This window comes from Nipponia nippon, unplaced genomic scaffold (genome assembly GCF_047370975.1).
Source record: "Nipponia nippon isolate SJK-2023a ecotype South Korea unplaced genomic scaffold, ASM4737097v1 scaffold_10, whole genome shotgun sequence".
NCBI lineage: Eukaryota > Metazoa > Chordata > Aves > Pelecaniformes > Threskiornithidae > Nipponia > Nipponia nippon.
This window is the reverse complement of record NW_028262291.1, coordinates 37,698,699-37,719,725: the sequence shown is the minus strand read 5'-3', so window position 1 is coordinate 37,719,725 and position 21,027 is coordinate 37,698,699. Positions and strand designations below refer to the sequence as shown.

Below are 21,027 nucleotides of genomic sequence, written 5' to 3'. Positions count from 1 at the left end.
TGCAGTGAATGATTGTTGTCACTGTAAAAAATTTTTTTCTTATATCAAGATGAAACCTCTCCCAGTGCAACTTGTACCCTTTGCCCCTTATCTTCTCTATGTGGCTCCTTATGAAGAGAGAGCCTCTGTCCTCTTTGTAGCTGCCTTTTAAGTACTAGGATACTGTGATGAGGTCTCCCTGAGCTTCCTCTTCTCCAGGGAGAAGCAATCTAGCTTCTTCAGTCTTTCCTCATAGGGCAGGTTCTCCAGCCCTTTGATCATCTTCGTGGCCTCCTTTGGACCTCTTCAGTCTGTCTGTGTCTTTCTTGAATTGTGGGCATAAGAACTGGACACAGTACTCCAAGTGTGGCCTGAGAAGTGCTGAGTAGAGTAGGAATGTGCTGAGTAGACTGGGAAGATGAAAATGGTGATTTTAGAAATTGGCCCTATCGTTCCAGAGGACAGAACTGGGAGACAAAATGCACAGAGTTCTGTATAAAGGCAGAAACATCCATGGCTCCCAGCTTCAATACCCTCTTTTCAAAGGCAGAAGGTTCATGAACAGATTTAGCTGAATGGTAATAAAATACATTTTTCCTTCGTATATAGGACAACTCCTGCTCAATATAGTTTGAATGAACCAGTCCAGCAAGATGCACCTTCACATCTCATAGGTGCCTTCATGACAGCCATGAATATAGGCTACCTGTGTGGCTTAACATACAATTTATACTTGCTTGATTTATGTATAAATCCTAAAACTTTTTGAAATATTTTGTACTTCGACAGTAACAGTAAAACTACCCATTACATAAATCTTTTCTGCAAGGTAATTTTGTAATTTGGAGTTTGGTATATTTGGGCTTTTATATTGTTATTTCTTGCTTTTACTAGCTTTAGAATGCTGCCATTCACCAAACTTGGAAATTATCACAACAATCTAAATTTTCACATAGTAAAAATATTTATTGCCCTCAGGCTCAAAATATTTTGTCATTTGTTCAAAATCTCATTTAAATGAGAAATATGATCAACATTTAATCGTTTCTTTAGAAAATAACATTCAGACATGCCAAATTTTCAATGAACTTATTCATACTAATTCTAATAAGCTGAACAACTTGTTTTGGCTGCAGCTATCTTTTTTCCATATGGAAGTGCTTCTACTAGCTTTCTTCCAGATTATGTGGTTGAGAGGAGGATGTGGAGAAAAGTCCTGTGTTGTTTTTTGTGGCACAAATTCATTTTGGGGACTGAAACATGCAATATAAATTTCTCTCAGTAAGCCTGAATCCCCAGGGCACGTTTTGGCACTATGACAATCAAATCTTTACCTTAACAATCTGTGTTTAAACTCACAAAGTATATAACAGATTTAAGAATGTATACTCTTTACACTAAGCATACATCTGCAGAGACAGCACGTATTTTCACTTAGGTGTATTGCGCTGCAGACACTTTTTCAGTGTTGTGCACAAATACAATTTTAGCAAGGTTAGGAAGGAAGACACGGGTGCCATTACAGCAAAGAGCACACAGATCAGTGCAATGAGAAGAAAAAAAGAAGTAGTAGAGAGTAGAATAAAATTACTATCAAAAGAAAGAAAAGCTTGTTTTCTAATTGCATAAATCAAGAGAAAAAAAATGTCTTTTATAGCAAACAAAATTAAAATTATTACTAAGAAAAATCTGTGGTTAGGGTGCAATATCACAAGCAGAATTTAAGTCCTTCTAAGGCTCAGCTACCACCAAAAGGAGTATTCCTTGCCTCCCCATAGCTTCAAATACAAATTTCTGCAACCCCTTGTGTGCCAGATCAGTTATGTGATTGGCTGAAAATAGGTCACTTATTTTATTAAATTCATTTTCAGTACCTGACTAATGGCCACACAAGCAGCAGCACTAGCAAAAAGAAGTAGTGGTAATGTACAGCTAGGACTGGGGAAGATAGGACTCCACTTGACAAAAGCACCGCTAAAACTGGTTTAACCTGCTTGTAAAACTTTAGCCACAGAAAAGAATGGTACAAAGGATGTGAATGAATGTAACATCAGAGATTAAAACCTTGTACTTTCCAGAAAATTTTATACTCGGATAGTTGGGCAGAAATTTTTTCATTAATTCAGATTTGATATATTGTAGAGGAACTTTAAATCATCAAGTCTAATCAGAGTCAGGGACCTATTTATTTGATCTGCCCTTAGAAACCAATACACAGAGCCAAAAGTCTTTGAGAGAAGAGCTGGTTGTTCACTCAGCTGTTAGCCTGAATGAGCACCATGCTCTTGTCTTTGCTCTGACTATCCATCCAGGACACTGGTCCTCCCTTCACACAGACTCAATGCATGGTGGAGAAGTTAGGGCAGAAAACGTGCACTAAGAAGAATTTATTGTTGAACAAAGACTTTTCTATGGCCTATATGACAACATTTGCACACACATGAGAAGAAGAAATCGAGACTGGAGTTGATAAGGCAAAAAGTAAACAATTTGCTTCCATAGCCATGCTGGAATAAAGGATTTCTGTGTCACATCCTTGTTGTCTTCTTTAGATTTTGAATTATCAACTGTTACACTTCGGGGAGCAGAGTAAGTGAAGGAGATTATCTTGAAAAGGCCAGTCCCAAGTGTAATAAATCTGGGTGGAACAGAGACCTATAAGGAAAAGACCATCTTCTGCATGACCATACCATATCTGTTATGCACAAATTTCTGACACATACATGAAAAAATAGTTGTGGTACCAGATAAGAGAACAAAGTAATGAAGAAGTTCAAATAATTTCCTAAATGTCCCAAGTTATCTCAATAGATTATTTAAAAAAAAGATATAGAATCATCCGGATTACACTGTATAATTGTTTTAACACAATGAATCCAAAAATGAAGCAATTTTCAAGAACTGGAACAGACTTCTCAAAAGTTTATGTGTATTGAGCCACAAAATGGAATATAAAAGAAATAGGGGAAATTAATAACAGACATAAAAGCCAGTCTACTGAAGGAATAAACTTTTACAGGCAACAAGAAAAAGGAAAGGCAAAAAAAAGCCAAACCACCCTTGCTAAAAAATAATTCTTTAAAGTATTTTTCATGTGCATCAAATCAAATTATACTTAACAGAACAGCATTCATATGTGTATGTGGAATAGAAATAGCTCTGTAACTAATGGTGGTAGAAGTGCAAAAGCTTCAAAGACTATGAACAATTTCTCAAGCATTTGAATCCTAGCAAAAGCTTATCTGAGCTATTTTGAGTTACTTCTGGATCTGTAACACTGAGCAGGAAACCTCTGAAGAACAGCCTCTCTTGTGAGAATTTCAGACTCCTTTTTTGGTCAGCTGAAAACACTGGGATGGTTTTTCAAAAGTCTTCATTGTTGGCCTGAACTCTGAACCTGGGAAGGTCAATGGAAAAAGCTTTCCTATTGACTTCAGTGGGAGGGAGTGATATCTTGTAGCAAGCACTTTAGAAAAGTTCTATGCACTGTGAGAAGGTTTTTAAGATATTTCAGCAGTCTTTAGAACATCATCCTTTTCTTTTCAGGTTTGAGTGATTTTCCAGACAAAGATACAAGGGGCACAGAACTTCGATCTAAAAGCTTCTCCATTCTCCATGTGCTTAAATTAACTTTGTAAAGTCAACTGAAAGTTCCTTAAACTACATAAAACTGACAGATCCTAAAAGTCATTATATAAATCTTCCATTTTTTTAGCCTGGAAGGTGAAATCAAAATTTAAAGTTTAAACTCCTGCAGTGCTTTCCCCTTTCTTTCTCTTTGAGGTCAGAAAAATAGCTGGACAAATGTGTTGGTTTATAGTACACATGCAAAAAAGTGCACCTACTAGAACCCAAAAGTAAATGGGTTATTCAAGAAAAAAAAAATCAGTTGTCACATCTCATGATCAAATATAATAAGTTCCTGAAGCCATTTCTCAGTTAAAATAAATTGTTTCCTTTAAAAACTTTTCATTCAATAAAATATGTGATGAATTCCATGTAGGGAACTTGGCAAAAACATAAGTATCGCATGTCATTTTATAGCACAGGTCTTACTTTCTTCAAGTAGGATGTCAGATGCAGCTTATGCTGTATGAGCTGAGCTGTCTGCAAGTAACTATCATACAGAAGCAGATTCAAGCAGAATATGCACAGCTGAACCAGTACATATTTCCAGTCCAGCAGAGTTGTGGCTGAACGCCAAAGGGGAAAATAACATCAAAGCATTTTACAAGCAGAGTGAGGTGAATGATAATGATCTACAACAGTGTTTTTCACATTGTAGTCTGGGAGACAGCCCAGTCCCTACAAGTAGCTGGCATCAGCAAGGCCCAAGAAACACTTCAGGTGGTGGCGCTTGGTGCTTCATCTTGGTTATTTTGGAATGGGATGTGCCAGCAACAGATTACATCAGTGTTGTCCTGTTGTGGGTTAACCCCAGTAGGCAGCTAAAGCCCACAGAGCTGCTCGCTCGCTCTCCCCAAGTGGGATGAGGGAAAGAGTTGGAAGGGCAAAAGTGAGAAAACTCATAGGTTGAGATAAAGACAGTTAATAGGGAAAGCAAAGCTGTGCACGCAAGCAAAGCAAAACAAGGAATTCATTCACTACTTGCCATCGGCAAGCAGGTGTTCAACCACCTCCACAAAAGCAAGGCTTCATCACACGTAACCACTACTTGGGAATACAAATGCTGTAACTCCGAACGTTCCCCCTTCCTCCTTGTTTCCCCCAGCTTTTATTGCTGCACATGATGTCATAAAGTATGGAATATCCCTTTGGTCAGCTGGGGTCAGCTGTCCCAGCTGTGTCCCCTCCCAGATCCCTGTGCACCCCCAGCCTACTCGCTGGCAGGGCAGTGTGAGAAACAGAAAAGGCCTTGATGCTGTGCAAGCACTGTTCAGCAATAGCTAAAACATCAGTGTATTATCAACACTGTTTTGGTCACAAATCCAAAACGCAGCACCATACAAGCTATTATGAAGAAAATTAACTCTATCCCAGCCAAAACCAGCACATGTCCCCAGTTCTCAAAGGTGATGCACCCAAAGGAATTTTCTCAAAGTTCTCAGCATGAGAAGGAAAACATCCACAGTCACTGTGGTGGATTAGCCTCAGCTTGCAGCCCAAGCAGCCACATAGCCTCTTGTTCTTTCCCCTGCCTCCAGCAGGGTGGAGCAAGAAAACAGGAAGAACGAGAGAGTGAGAAAACTTGTCGGTCAGAATAAAGACAAGGAGATCATTTACCAACTACAGTTGCAGGCAAAACAGACTTTTGAGAATTTAATTTATTGCAAAGTAATATAAATATTTGAGGACAATATTTGGGTATTGGGAAACAAAAACAACAGCAAAAAAGAAACAAACCTTTATGCACTTAGCGAAAACACCTTTCCTCCCCCTTTCCCAGACTCAACTTCACTCCCATACTCATCTCCAGGCACCTCTCCTCCCCATTCACAGGCTCAGCCTCACTTTTACACTGCAGAGAACTCTCCTCCACCTCTTGATATCACCACAGGTTACACTTCATCCCTTCAGTGAGACAACAAGCAGTGTGTGCAGTCAGGACATAGGGGTTTCCTTCTGCTGCTCCTTCTTTCCCACTTTTTTCCTATGCTTCAGTGTGGGTCCTCCACTGGCTCCACTCCCTTCAGGGAAGTACATGCTCTGGTGTGGGCTCATCCACAGGTCTCAGTCCCTTTGGGGGTATACCTATGCCAGAAGCTTGGCTGATGGGGTCAGCTTTGGCCTGTGATGGGCCCATTGTGGAGCTGTCTGGAACCAGCAGTGTCCAGCACAGGGCAGCCCCTGACCTCCTCCCACAGAAGCCATCCCTAAAGCACCCCCTTATTCCCAAAACCTTGCAACCTACACCAATACAGTTATGTATCATTATGCTATGCAGTTTGTCCATTCCTGTTAGCTGGTTTCCCTTAGCCCAAATAGATATGGGAAAGATAAATGCTCTTCAACACTTCTGACCCCTATCAGGAACTGAGTAGTCCAGAATAATGAGTAATCAATTTCATAATTTCCAAATGTAATACCCATGTACACATGGAAATTTCATCTAGAAATCATAGAGATCCTGTAGAGAAAGTTCCAACCCCTCTGACATACATCACTATATTTTCTCATATGTTTAACCTGCCATAACTGCAATAAAAAATAATTTTCTCTAAAGGTTTTGAGGCTTCCCTGTACCATTAGTATAATGCTGTAAAACTCTGCCTGGTTTTACTATTGGCATTATCATAAACAATGCCTAGTCTCAGAGCATTCAACATTTGAATCAGGGACATATTTGGGTTGAAAAGAATGTTCTGAAAACATGAAGTAATGGCGAAAGTCTTCCAAGCAACTCTGATTTTATAAGTCTTGAATCACGCTTTTCCAAACCTCTGGACTTTTGAGATTCTGCCATCACTAAAAGCCCATTTCTATAACAGCTCAGATTGGTTTTGGTTATTTAAACATATGTCTAAATTGCTACTGGGTTGCTATGCCCTGCGTTCATTTTTGTATTAAATCTTATTTTTTTAAAGGAATATACTTCTATTGTAATATAGGTAAATGCCACTCAAAATCTTCAAGGACAGGGATTACTAGTCCCATTCGAAGACACAGTCCAGTTTCTTGATTCAAAGTAAGTATTAGAAATGTCCCAGCCTGCATTTTCTTTCATTTCTGAATTTTCTAGGAAATCAGCGTATGTTTCATAATCTTCCAACTGAACACTATGATCCAGCAATTTTTGTGTTATTGCCAGAACTAGGTTTCTCTGAGAATAATTTTTGTAGTCTGTAGACAGTCCCATCTGATAAGGTCATAAATAGAAAAGTTCTGCTTTATACAAATAAGGAAGAACTCCCTTTCATTGTTGACTGTGATATTTAAAATACAGGGAAGGATTATCATTCAGAAATCCTATTTCTATGCTGATCACATTCTCGAACACATGCAATTTAAGCCACAATTACATTTAATATGCAGACACAGTTACAGTTTAATATAAGTACACAGCTCAACAAGGCAAAAAAGAATACACCGTTTTTGAATAACTGGTGTTTACTATTGAGTGTGATACAAATTATTGTTATATGACTTTATACAAGTACATAAATGTATCGACTTACAAATTAGGAAAAATGCAATTGATAACATGGACAGAAAGCAATATTGACTTCTTATATAGACTTCCCAGTTTCAGAGGGAAGACACAATACAAGAATAGGGTTGTGGTCATTTTGGGACTAGAACTAACAGGGCACAGTTCTGCTCTTGCCTCAGTGCACTTTCTAGATCACAGGACAGTTCCAAAAGGCAACATTTTCAAAACTAACTAGTGAGTTTTGACTGTTCAGCTTGAGCTTCCTGATATTATCAGGCTTCATATTACAGTGATGTCAGAAAACCAAGTCCCTGAGAAGTATCTCAGCTACTGAAATACTCCATATCAATCACTTGAGAGTACATACTTCAGATCATTATCATTGTGAATAGTATTACTTCCTTTTTTCCTGTTTGTCAGCATCATCTTCTTAATCTATAAATTCCTTGGAGAGGAGTTATTTCTTGCTGTATATTTTGCACAGTTCTTGCCACAGTGGGGCCCTGACCTTGCTTAGGATTTCTGTTTTCTTCAGTGTGATTAATTACAATTAGCAGTTAGAACAATAACGGAAACACTTTGATGTTCCATTCAAGACTTAAAGACAGATAGGCATTTTCATTTGGATTTGTAATGCGGGGTTTGATCAGTTAAAAAGTAATCTACAAAAATCCATCTGGAGGGTAAAATAAATTGGTTCCACATTTGTCCTGTCACATAAATCTGCTGTAGACATTGTTATATGAAAAACAGTCCACATTTGTGTTAATTTCTGATTTGGCATAAGGCACCATTGGTTAGTCTTGGTGATGGCAGCTGAGAATTTTACACTAAGAGATCCATAATTTAAGACATTTGTGAGCTCTGAACCATGCAAAGGTACTCAGAAATTAATGCCATTTTATGTAGTTAAAATCCTGGATTCCTTTAAAATAGCCTTTCAAATTATTTTTTTTTTATTATTCAATAATAAATGAATTTATGGTAAAGTGTGTATTTTATCATCTGTAAAAATGTCAATAAAATCTGCATTAGTCTGAGGAAATATATATGCTATCAAGAACTTCCTATGAATCACAGCATCTGCTCTGACTCCCTCCAAAAATGCCTTGCAGGAAAAAATTTTAAAGAGAACAGGACAAAATATACAAATGTTACAGTCTGTTGACCAATATATACACTGTACCTACTAGACATGGCATCTAATTTTGCCTCATGGGATTTTGTACCACTGACTTCAATGGGAGAAACATTGTATTATCAAGAAGATATATCATTGTATAAATTATCTTGATTAACTAATTAGTTTAGTAATAACTGACAGAAACATTGTGGAGAAGGAAAAATTCAGAGGTATTTTACCATGAAGAACATTCACATAGAGAAATTCCTTCCATGGTACTTTGTGTAGTGTGTCAGTAAAGTGCAGTAATTTATAAACAGGAGTTTCTCAATCTCCAGTGTTGTTCCTTTTAAAATGGTAACTACAGGTAAATAGGAGAAACCAGTGTTTACTTTCCAGCTACATGTATTGCAAATAATGATGCTTTGAAAAATAATCGAATGCCCTTAAGAAGTTTACAAATTTATTTGGCAAAGTATACATGCTAAAGTAAAATAATATTTTTCCTATGTAAGACACAAGTTCAAAGTGTTGCTTACAGTAGCTTTGTAAAAGAACACGATTCCTAACATATGTCTTCTGTAAGCTACCTCTGACAAAAGATTACCATTGCAGCTCATTGCAGCATCTTATCATCATCCATTACAATATTCATCTCAACATTTTAAATCTGTGTTTCTCAAGCAACCTTCTACAGAGGGTTTTGCTGTGATATCTCATCGAAACAAAAAAAGAAAGAGCTAAATGCATGTTATGGCTTGTCTGTATGACTCCAGCTCAAATAAAATGTCACTGTAGATTGTACAAATCACTATGAACAAATACAGTCTTCAAGCCTGGTGTAAAACATCCCCAGATAAGACTCTAAGACTATCAAATGCAGCTTTGGGACATGCTTTTGTCCCCTTCATCTTTAAGCTCATAGCTCAATCCAATTATACACAATTTAGCTTCTGCCAGGATTTGTGTACACTTGTGTTGCAGAGGAGGATTTTTTTGTATGACTCAAGTGTAAAACTTTAGCTTACAAGCCAAAAACGTCTTCAAAAGAAATCCATGAAATGAAACAGTAAAAGCATGAGACAGGACTCTCTGATACAAAAAATGACAAAAACACCCAAACAGTTTCTAATCACATATATTAACTTTCACCTCAATGATAACTTCTTTTAAATGAAATCTGCAAAACATAATTTGCTTATTTTGTTCATCAGTAAAAAAAAGAAAAATGTGTAAAAATTATTCTTCCAACAAGAACAGGACTGAGGAAAATTTTGGGTAGAGCTATGTAAAGTTGTGAATTCCAGAACAGAAACCACTAGGACTTAAAACAAGCCATCAGTTTTCCAGAAGTTACATGTTTGTTTGTGTATTACATTTCAACACTATTTCCATATCCACTGGAGTTCGAAACACAGTATTAGATATTTCTTTCTATCCAACTGAAGCCATCCAGAACAAAGACTTCTAGAATATTAGTCTAGTCCTTAGGGTACAAACATTTTCAGTTTTTCATGGCATACATTATTGCAAGAAACCATTCTGGCAACTGAGGACTAAGTGACCAAGAAGCTTTCTCTAGCCCTCTTCACATTCTAAATTTCTCACACCAACTGAGAAGGCCAAGTGAGTTTCTGTTGACTTGATTCAGCTTGAGGATTCCTCAAAATACAGCCACTGGCCTTAAATAGCTGTAGACTACCACTAGAACAAGACTGTTTTGTTTAGCTGTTGGCATCATTTGGGAACGCATTTCAAGTTCTAACTTGCGTTATTTTGGCTTGCTCATATGCTTTTAGTCACGTGATACCCTAACAGTTTTCAAGTCACATTTATTCTAGTAATTTATTCCATGGAAAAATATCCTAAGAAATATCAGAGGATTTTCTGTTAGCAATGATTCCACTTTCCAGTGTAATGATTCTGGTCAGAGTTTAGAATCTGCTCTTGAAGCAGAAATTATGTACAAGATTTTATTAACAGCATTTCAGCTTGCATAGCATTTAAATACATAGGCAGCAAAAGGAGGTTTCTACTTAAAAATTCAGATTTCAACCAAAGTACTAAGTTATTTGATAGGACAACACTGGAGGGGCTAACCTAACTCCATTAGGATCACCTATGCAAAAGAAATAAAATTGGTGGAGTCCAACAGTAATTTCTTAGCATTCTATTACTACTTCAGGGAAAAATGAAACTCTGTCTAGGAAAAGGGACCCAACCAGGATTACACTGTGTCACACTAACCTCTGGCTGCTGTCAGAGTACATCAAAGCTGTTAAAAGCATTGTATATTACAGCAGACAGGTCAAGTGGCCTTTCCCACAAGAAACATGTGACCATAAGTTCAAAGGATGGAAAAATAACATTTCAACCACAGTTCACAGTGATAAAATCTCAGCACATATTACATGCCACCTGAATGTCTTCTGTCCCAGTGATCTGGTCATATGGGGTAAAGGGTGTGTTTCTATTCTAATCAGTTTGAGTGTCTAACTTTAAACAATCACAGCAAAAACACAGTGTTTTAGCGTAAAGATTAGTAGTTATACTTCTTTATGTTGAGTAAATTGTGTTTAGTGTGAAATGATAGGCTAATCTTATCCTTGATATTACATTTATTTCCCATTCCAGAATTAAAGGACCCATAACCCTAAATCCTAAAAACCTAACAAGCAAACATAATACATGTACAGCCTTTAGGCTCAGGATAAAACGTAGTACCTAAACACTCAACTCAAATATTCCTATTGTTCCCCCAGCTGAATGCCTCCCATCTACGTGGTATACTTTTGCCATCTCTGAGTTAACATTGTAAAATTATTTCATGAGTTATCAACTCAAGTATGGTTATGCATGTTTGTCAGCTTTCAGATATGCAGTACAAATGATAATTATAACCATTCTAAATGATACATCTTTCCAGTGCTTCAGATTCAGTGAGTTAACCTTAAATGCAAGGCAGATTTAAAGATGAACAATTTACTTAGATAAAGGAAAGCAGAAAATATAATTAATCATTTGCCTATCCTTCAACCCTAGTTTACAAAATCATGGTGCAACTTTATTGAGCTCAAAATTGAAGGGTGACAAGGTTAATACATAGCTTTAGACCTCATGGTTTCATTAGCAAACACATTACAGACTGCAAAGCTGAACTGACAGTAATGCTAGGCCCAAACAAAGTAAATAATTACTGGCTTGGCAAATGAGAAAGCACTTGCAGAGTTTGTTTACATTTGGTTTTTGGAAAATTCATGTTGGCAACAAGTCAAATACAGTTTGACTAGTAACTGTGACAATTGCTCACAGATGCAGCTGGAAGAACAACAAAAGAATGGATTTATCGTTCTTTTCTCCCCTGCATTTTTCGCCTTTGTTGCCTTTTTTCTTGTGCTGTTTCTTCTCTCTTTCTCCTTTTTTTTCCCTCTCTTTTTTTCTTTTCTTTACCATTTTGGATCAGTAACGAACTTGTGGCCACAAAGATAAGTGAGTTTTCATGGCAGATGGGCCTTGGAATGTATAAGAATCTCATGTTGCATTTTGTCTTTTGGCCATATATTGGAAAAGACACAGCTGTGTTCAAGCTGCACTCATAAAAGCTTTGCTCCCTGACAATATGTATGAGTGCCCTCAATTCTTGTAGGCCTGCACTGGATTGTCAAGAGAAATGCATCACTTCCATGCTGGTGCACTGTTAACAAACTTTATCAGATGCCAGGGGTACAGAATTGTGTCTAGCCTCAATTCTTTTTATGCAATTCATCGTTTGGCTATATAGGAGAACTTGAACATATTGCTTGGTATCCAAATAATGAGGCAACCTATGAAAGTGGAAAAGAATTCAACATCCTGTAGTCAATCTAGAAAAATTGTGAAACTGCAGTTCCCTTTCCAACATTTTATACAGAATGCGTTATTCTAAACACTGAATATATTCAACTTTCTAATATGCAGGACTATAAGAGGATAAAGAATCAGAGTGAATTAAGCATTAAAAAAGAAAGCACGGATAGAATCAGACAATTATATAACATATAGTCAACTAATGATACACAGAAGAGGACTAATCATATAAACTCAAGAAAAATTTGGAAGCAGGAAACAACAATAATTGTTAGAGCTGACTTTCGGTCAAAGTGAGATGAGTGAGTTTGGTCAATTCTTGTCAGATCAGCTCATTTCATTAAGTGCCTTTCATATAGGAAAATTAAGATTCCTAGTGTGATCAACAGAAACCTTCTTTATCTTCCCTGCCTTACTGAACTACCAAACTGAAGTCTCATTAACCCATGCTTCTAAACACTAGTAACACCACCAAAATAATTTTAAGTTAAGCATACAGACCACAAACAGAAACTTTAGTGATCACTTGTGTATCTTAGTTATTTTGCTGTTATTTACAATGTATCATTTATAGTATGCTATGCCACTACATTTTTATTAGTCTGAAAATAATTAAAATACAAACTGTGTTAAATTACATTTCTGCATTTCACAGAGCAACTATAAAATAACAGTAATTTTCAATGCTCATTGCATTTGTCTCAGGAAAACAGAATGAGAAGGAAAAGTCCTCTGAAGAGTGATCAGGCCAGGATATACTAGGCATATATAGTCCTTCAAGACCTTGGGTAGATGACAAGATTTTCTCAGCTTGCTGACATTCACTGATTAAGGACCAGAAAGAGCCATGTGTGCTGTCTTTCCAAGCTATAGATGCATTGGCATATGAATATTGCATAGGAGATTGTCCTCTGATGAAGATATGGCTTTATTTTTCTTTAACTGTTCCATTATTCTCTGTGCAGGAGAGAGCATGTAGGAGCAGAGACAGAATATCTGTGGAAAGCTGCAACGTATGAGCATTCTCAATTGAAATAAATGAAGCTATTCAGTAAAACTGAGTATTCATATCATCATCACTAAATTTTCTAGTAAAATGTTGGAAGAAAGTGAGATAAAAAAGGTTTATAGATATTAAAGTTCTCAAAAGCTGCAGAAAAAAGTACATTTGTAAATATGAATTTAACCAGGGAAAAATCCATAATGAGAAAAAACAATGAGAAAATGGCATGGTGGAAAGTATTTCCAGATGGTGTATGAACAGAGTACAGCATTGATTAAGGTATATTCTAATCAATATACAGATACTTCAATGCTTTAAATGTGGTGGCTTTGATGGCCTAAAGGGAACGAATGTTGTTCCACTGAGTGCAAAGCTTTGATACCTTTGCTCTAACAACTGTGGAGATGTGATACAGTCTAATTATTACAGGGAATCAGATTCTTACACAAAATGCCAAAAGTGCTAAATATCAAGGAGGTAGGCAACACTGGCAGAAATGTGTTGTTTGCTTGATTTTAACGTAAACATTATTTCAGTAAACCTTATAATGACATTTCAGCAATATTGCATTTATCACCTTGATATCAATAAGTGTCCTCTAAATTTATCCCTGTTGATATTAGTGAACAGTAGAGAACATTGGTGAACTACGTGGAAATTTGAATTTCTTTGCAGGGAAACATCATCATTACACTCAGTATATTTTATAAAAAATATTTGGTTTTTCCTTGCCTTTTGTCCAAACCCCATCAATATTATTTGGACGTCAGAAAATTTGCCTTACTATGGGCACTTTATTGAGAAATAATCAGTAGGGAATGACTCTAAAGCTCCTCCAGAACTCACAGTGTTCTGCTGATGCCCAATGGAAGATCTGTGCATAGAATAAGTGACTGTGACTCAGTGAGTGACACCTGCATCAGCTTTACTTTTTCCCTTCCCCAGCGTAGGAAACTGGCTTGAAATAGCACCTTCTAAATCTGCACAGTTCTTAAAACCGTATCTACCATGAGCTGACTTATCTTTGATTCTCTGCAACTGCCTCTCCAGGTTTGACGGGAATCTCAGGAATTTAGCAGAAGAGAGATGTTAGTTTTCACAACCAGTGTCAATGCCAGTTCATGAATTTGCAGCTGCCCTGTTCTCTACAGACCAAAACCTGTTTGATCTCAGTCTTTACCATCTGCTATCTCATGACTAAACCAGGGGAATCATTTCCCCAACTCAGGTAATCATCATCTACATTAATACAGGTCTGGGATGGTATGCCCCAAGAGCATTTTAATCTTTCCAGAGATCTGAAGTTGTCTTCTATTGTTTGATATATAAAAAAGTTTGTTCTTTTACACTGATTTTAATTTTACACTGATTTTAATTTCAGGAAGATGAAAACTGAAATGGCTTGGTAGAAAAAAAAGCCATAGAGCTTTATCTGCACTACATATAACCTGACCAGAGTTTAAAATGGTTGTCAACATCGCCACTGTATCACCTTGTGCTATGCAGACTTCATTTGTTGAATTCAGTGGTAACTGAATTCTGCTGGTAAGTAACTGGTAAGTGCTCAACTTCTCCTAGTATCAAGCACATACAAAATAAATCTTCTGAACAAGCTATGCATACAAATACATATATCTGATAGAAATCCAAGATTGCCTCAATAATATACAATGTGTTCCACTAATCCTTTCCAGTGATAAATCCCAGCTAACTGTAATAAACATCTTTGGGTATGCATCACAAAGTGTTTAAAAGTCAACATAATTTTTCATTTTTAGAACAGTTGTTAGCTCTTTTCAAAATTTGAAAAATATTTGCAAAAATGCTTTAGAGTAAATCTGAGCAATTTCTGTGTTCATCAGCAATTGATAGTTGTGACAGTATGAGAAGCAGTTTTTCAGGAGTGGCATCTGATTTTGCGGATTTGCCTTGAGATGTCAGATAAATATATTATATTAGAAGATCCAAATTCAAGTTGCAAGCTCAAACACGAAAAACATAATTAAGGATGACTAAATGTAATGTCTCTGTCTTTACTAATATAATGCATTGGTCCAGTGTAACAAAATACTAACAAAAACGTTGTCATGGCACTGATAGACAGATTCTACATTTACTCTAGGATTACACTAACAATTATCAGCAAGGTCTAGGTTGAACATGCCCTGAATAATCTGGAATGCCTGGCAGTTAGAAGTTTTTACATGTCAGAGGACTTCCCTACTAGAGCAAAGAAAATAATTTAGGATGGTAAGAGACTGTTAATTGTTTTAATACCTCAGAGGGTTTCTAGACCTATTCTACCTAACGCTCTGGACTTGAATATATGTGAAATATTGAGACTTGGAGTAAAGCCCTCTGAGCTAAGGGAAGGGAAGTGGAAGTGAACGTTTTGCTCAGGGGAAAAAAGAATGGCATTTGATCCCACTGCTCTGTCTTGTGGCTCTCACAAAGAGCATTTCCAAAAGAGAATAAGTACCAATAGTACTTACCATGCCTTGGTGAGATCTTAGCAGAGTTTATCTGAGATTAATTCATTGTAAGATGAGTGGAAAAGAGAACAAACTTCAACAGCAATTAACTGTACAAAGTATCCATATATGTAGTACTGCTTGGAGACAAAAGAAAAAGTGCTGTTACTTGTGGATGTTTGGTAGATTGGTTGGTTGCTTTAAAGATTTTTTAATGGCCTCAAGAAAATAAGTCTGAGCTTAATCAAATTTAGCACAGACTACCTTTTAAGAAGCAGAATGCATGAGTTAGGCTTAATGTTTGTGAATTCTATACAGTTGCACCTAGCTACCAAACCCACAATAGACCTAGGAAGCTAAAGCAAATCAGTAGGATTCAGACTGCTGAATTTTAAAGCACTGAAATTTAAGTCTGAATATTGCAACCTAAGACACTGCCAGTCAAAACAGGAAACAACCTGACAAAAAAGAAGAAACTACTCAACGTGTCTGTCCTTTTTACTTAAAATTGACTCTATACTGTGATCACATCTTTGCACGTTTATAGTACTAGTCAGGATTTTGGATTCTAATGTGAATTTTCAGATATTCAGATATGTACTTAAATAATATAAAAACTCATGCAATATGAACTTAAAATATGAATTTCTCTTTCAAATATATCATCAAAGTCTAAAACATAAGAACAACAGTTTTGTTTTCTCTTACCAGGGAAAAATAACAAATCAAATAAGATCAAATAGATATATTATGGCAAAATATAGATGAAAAATATCCTGATACAGAAAAAATTAAATTAAGTTACTGCTATCAAAATCCACTTTTGCTGTAACTCTTGCAAGCCATCACCAAGTAAGTTAATAATCTTATTTCAATATCATCTCCACTTTCTTTCTGCTGTTGCCTTTTGCTTTCCACTGTCCTGTTGCTTCTGCATTTTCCTATGAAGAATTAAACCAAAATATCTTTGAGACAGGGACCTCACAGAGTTTCTGAATACAATAAACTGCCTAGCCCAAACTGGGGAAGTGTGAAATAATAAACAAGCCAGCTAACCAGCCCTCACACTTCATCATCTCCCAGTGGCTTGCAGCAATATTTGAATGCATTGTTCCATCTCATAAAATCTGGCCATAATACAGTACTTTGGGGAATCAGGAAATAATGAAATTGCTGTCACTGTTGGCTCTGTCTACATTATACCAGGGCTGAGCCTGATGTGGCTAAGGGACACAGATACCATGTCTGCTGTGTTTCCTCAAACAAAAGCAGTCAGGCAGGTCAAAGCAGATATTTCCCACTGCACCTCCATGACCTCACACCTTACCCTTCAGCCGACCAAAGGTCTACCTGGCCAATCAACCAGATTTTGACTTTCTCTTTGTTTTGTTGTCAGAACACGAAACAGCAAGCTAACCAGAAATTCAGGTCTAAGACATTTTAACTAATAGCTGAGAGGTAGTAAGGAACATTGGACATGGGTTTAGAGCACCTGCAGCATGCCCACATGACGCTGGTCATTGAATTGGTACAAACCTACTCTGTTGGCTCAAAACTATTTAAAATCTATGAAACAGTAATTTTGTCACCGTATGTTTCATGCCATATTGAGTATCCTTTTTATTTCTCAGTCAATATAAAAGACAGTGAAGGTAAAGAAGAATAAAAATCATGTTTTATGGCATTTCAAGGGAAAAGCTTTGCTGCATTTACCTCCATGTGAATCACATTCCTAATGACAGCTGATATTCAGGTCAAAGAACATCTTTTAAGCCCACTGTTACTGACCACGTAAGCACACTAACGTATTTTAGTATAAAATTAAGCAGATTATCCTAAACCACCTTCAGCAATAGCTTTAAGTGACTGAACGTCTTCAGTATGAGTTCAGAGACCAGATAAACCACACACAAAAGACATTCTGTATTCCTCATGCTCTGGGAGATTTTAAACCACAGTTCTTACGGAGAAATCATGACATGCAAATCAGTGAACAGGCTTTATTAATTCAGCTGTTAACTTGGTTTTTTTATGTACTCCTGGGCAGAACAGTGAATTTCATTGGTTCTGTTAGATTGAAGCTGTGTTAACTCGAGGTACATACACCAAATCAGACACACAGAAAATGAAAATGCTGCCTCCAAATTGAAAAAAAAACAAACCAACCATAAATCAACACTGACCAAAGAAAGTCATTGATGGGGACAGACTTGGCAGGGCCTGTAGCGATAGGACAAGAGGTAATGGTTTTAAACTAAAAGAGGGTAGATTCAGAGTAGATATAAGGAAGAAATTCGTTATGATGAGGGTGGTGAAACACTGGAACAGGTTGCCCAGAGAGGTGGTAGATGCCCCATCCCTGAAAACATTCAAGGTCAGGTTGGATGAGGCTCTGAGCAACCTGACCTAGTTGAAGATGTCCCTGCCAATTGCAGGGGGGTTGGACTAACTCAACCCAAACTATTCTGTGATTCTATGATTCTATGATTCTATGATTCTATGATTCTATGATTCTGTGAAAGTGGGGTCAAAAAGTGTATCTGTGGCAAAATATACAGCATTTAGTAAGACTATGGCAAATATACATACTGGGAGGGCTGTGGGTGGAATAGTGATAATCCATTGACAATGTCTTTAGAGAAGAGTTATACGTGATGTCTTTCTAAGATTTGAAAGCTGTAGGCTTTCCTTCAGTTAACCCAAAGTTGCTCAAACTCTGTCAAATCTATAGTAGGTGGAAAAAAGATTTCACTCTTTCAATTAAAAAAAGGAAGTGGAAAATAATAAAAATACACCACCTGGATGTGCGAAAAAACCCCATTCAGCTACTCTTTCTCCCTCTCTCTCAAGAGTTACCTCATCATTTTTCTTTATTTCTTCCTTAGTAAGCTCCTCCCTCTTTCTTAAAACAGTAATGAATCACACTATTTAGTGATCTATTTTTCTCACACAGAGGAGTTTCTGAGCATACTTTATTTTGTAAAGAAATGTATCTGCATAACCTCATTAACCATGCTAGAGGCATCACCAGAGTAACTTGTTTCTTGAGAACCCTGTTTGGGTTTTTCAAAAAAACAGAGAAACCTTTATTTCAGCTATACCATGTCTCCTTTGTTCTTTGTAGTTGTAGTCCCTCTGGGCTGCTCAGAGACACAGCAGAACCCTTCTCTGTCTTTCTAACCTCACCCTCTGGATCCTGGAAGGCCAAAACACAGATATCTAAATCACATCCATTTTGACTTCTTAATGAGCAAATTTATCTAATAGAAATGTCTGCAATTATAACATTAATGAATGTATAAATAAATAATTGGTTTCCATTTATATAACCATGTAATTACGCACAGAAGAATCAAAATATAAATACAGCAAAGCTAGCAAACCATGAACAAAAATACATCATCAAAATCTTTACATTCACCTCACCCTCCGTTTTTTAAATTTAGGCAAAACTAATTTATGACAAAAAGCTGTTCCATCGTATTTTAATGCTTCTTAAAGACACCAGATCTCAGTTTTTCATTTCAATGTTTCTGGCTCATATTTCAGTTTTAACATGACAACACCACATACAATTTTGCATAGTATTGATACTTCAAATTGTTTAAACAGATTACAGTATTTTGCATATGACTATGTAAGTCTGATTTTCACAGTCTTGTAATTCATATTTTAAATTGTTGGAAGCATGTATTTTAAATGTTTGTATGTAGTTCTACATTACATATGGATTCTGCATACCTCTGGATTCCATCTGTGGACATACTGAGACTAGCCATTTATTATAAAACCTCTCACCTAGAAAAACATTAAGAGGCTTAAATTGTACATCAAGAACTAAACTGTACTTGCTTGCTATCCGTTTCTTTATATAAAGGCAAGAATTTTAATGTCTTTTTACAGGCATTCGCCTAGGTGATCACATTTTGCCAAAATCAGTAGATTTTTCTCAGATCCATAAATGGTATAAGTCAAGAACCGCAAATAATCTCAGTACAATTTTTAGGCACGCTGCTATCAACTACAGTTTCAAGATGAGAACCCAAAATTTCAGCCTTAATTAATCTTTCTTATCCATTTTAATGGGTCCCTTCTATGGAAAAATCAATATTTTTCCCAAATAAAAGAACAAAAGCCATGTCACAGCATGACAGACCACTAGTCACGTTTGGACTTAAAACTAGGCATAGCTAGAAAAATAATAGCATGTAATAATACCACACCTGAGTTATGTTTATGGTCAGCTGCAGTGTGTTCCTAAGGAAGAAAACTGATTGTAGACTCTTGTTTGTTAATATGCTAAGCTATGAACCTTCAGCCACACAGGATCGAAGTACAGCTTTGCTCTGCAGGTAAAGTAGCCTTTTATAGAACAGTGCACGCTGGTATTATTTACTCCTTTCTTAAAATACAACAGTAACAATCTAGCAGGCTCCTAATCTGTCTACTGGCCTCCAAATGCAGCGGATTTATTTAACATTTATCATCAAGCTGACCTGCCTTATAATGACATATCATATTGCAGGAAATGAAAGAATCATATTCCCCTGCTTTTTCTGTGAAAATAGAAATTTATGTTCAAAGACTCTACTTTTCTCTACTCATTAGATGTAAATATGTCAGAGATACATTAAAATGGCATTCAATATAGACTACTATTTTTAAAACAAAGTTGTCATTCTACTCCTGCTGAATTGCTCATAAATTCAAGTTTGAATAAAGAGATCAGATTACATTAAATGCATTTTGCTATCTATAACTTTTTGCAATGAATTAAAACTGGCTGATCATGTCTCAAGTGCATTTCATTTTCTGTTGATTCATGTACTGCAATATAACCTTCAAAATTCCCTTATGCCAACAAACTCGCTCAGATATGCTGAGAGCAGGAGCAGATTAAAGTGGCTATAAGATTGAAAACAGTATCAAGACATCAGATAATGCAGTAGACGTATAATGAAAATGTAAACAAAACCTGTAAATGTACAAGTTATTGTTCATATAATCCACTGCTGAATTCAAAGGAGAGTTTTGGTGTAAGAAGAAGATATATTAAACCAGAACAAATTGGTAAGGTCCCTATATTAAGATTGTTTCATTCCGTTCCATTTAAGAATTTTCTATTCAGGACTCAGCACTGAAAAATATTTATTCTCCTGTTCTCTGGAAATAAACTTTATCCCAAAGTTGAATTTAAAGCTAAGGTGTTTTAAATGCTAAGAAAGCATTGCATCTCTCTCTGTCACCTGCTTGTTTTTTAAGTTACTTTCAGAAATAACTTTTCATACTTTCTTTGTACATGAGTTTTTGTTCCTGTGTTGTGAAATCCAATCCATCCTTTAAAGGCTTTTTAAGCTGGCAAAAATGCATTATTACTGATCTAGTAACTTCTATTGTTTCAGTGGTAGCTATGGTTATGGATGAATGCTTTCAACAGAAGTTAAAAGAGATAATGAGACTTTAATGATACAAAATCAGAGCCTTGTGTGCTTAG

At 36.4% G+C, this 21,027-nt stretch overlaps 1 long non-coding RNA gene across 1 annotated transcript; it reads right to left on the bottom strand.

The window, feature by feature from the left end:
• Nucleotides 1-10,455: 10,455 nt before the first annotated feature.
• On the bottom strand, nt 10,456-18,700 carry LOC148057158 (uncharacterized). The gene is made up of 3 exons (XR_015702076.1): nt 18,635-18,700; nt 15,555-15,673; nt 10,456-13,065 (listed from the first exon to the last, which is right to left on the bottom strand). It is a non-coding gene; the product is annotated as an uncharacterized LOC148057158 (long non-coding RNA).
• Nucleotides 18,701-21,027: the final 2,327 nt, after the last annotated feature.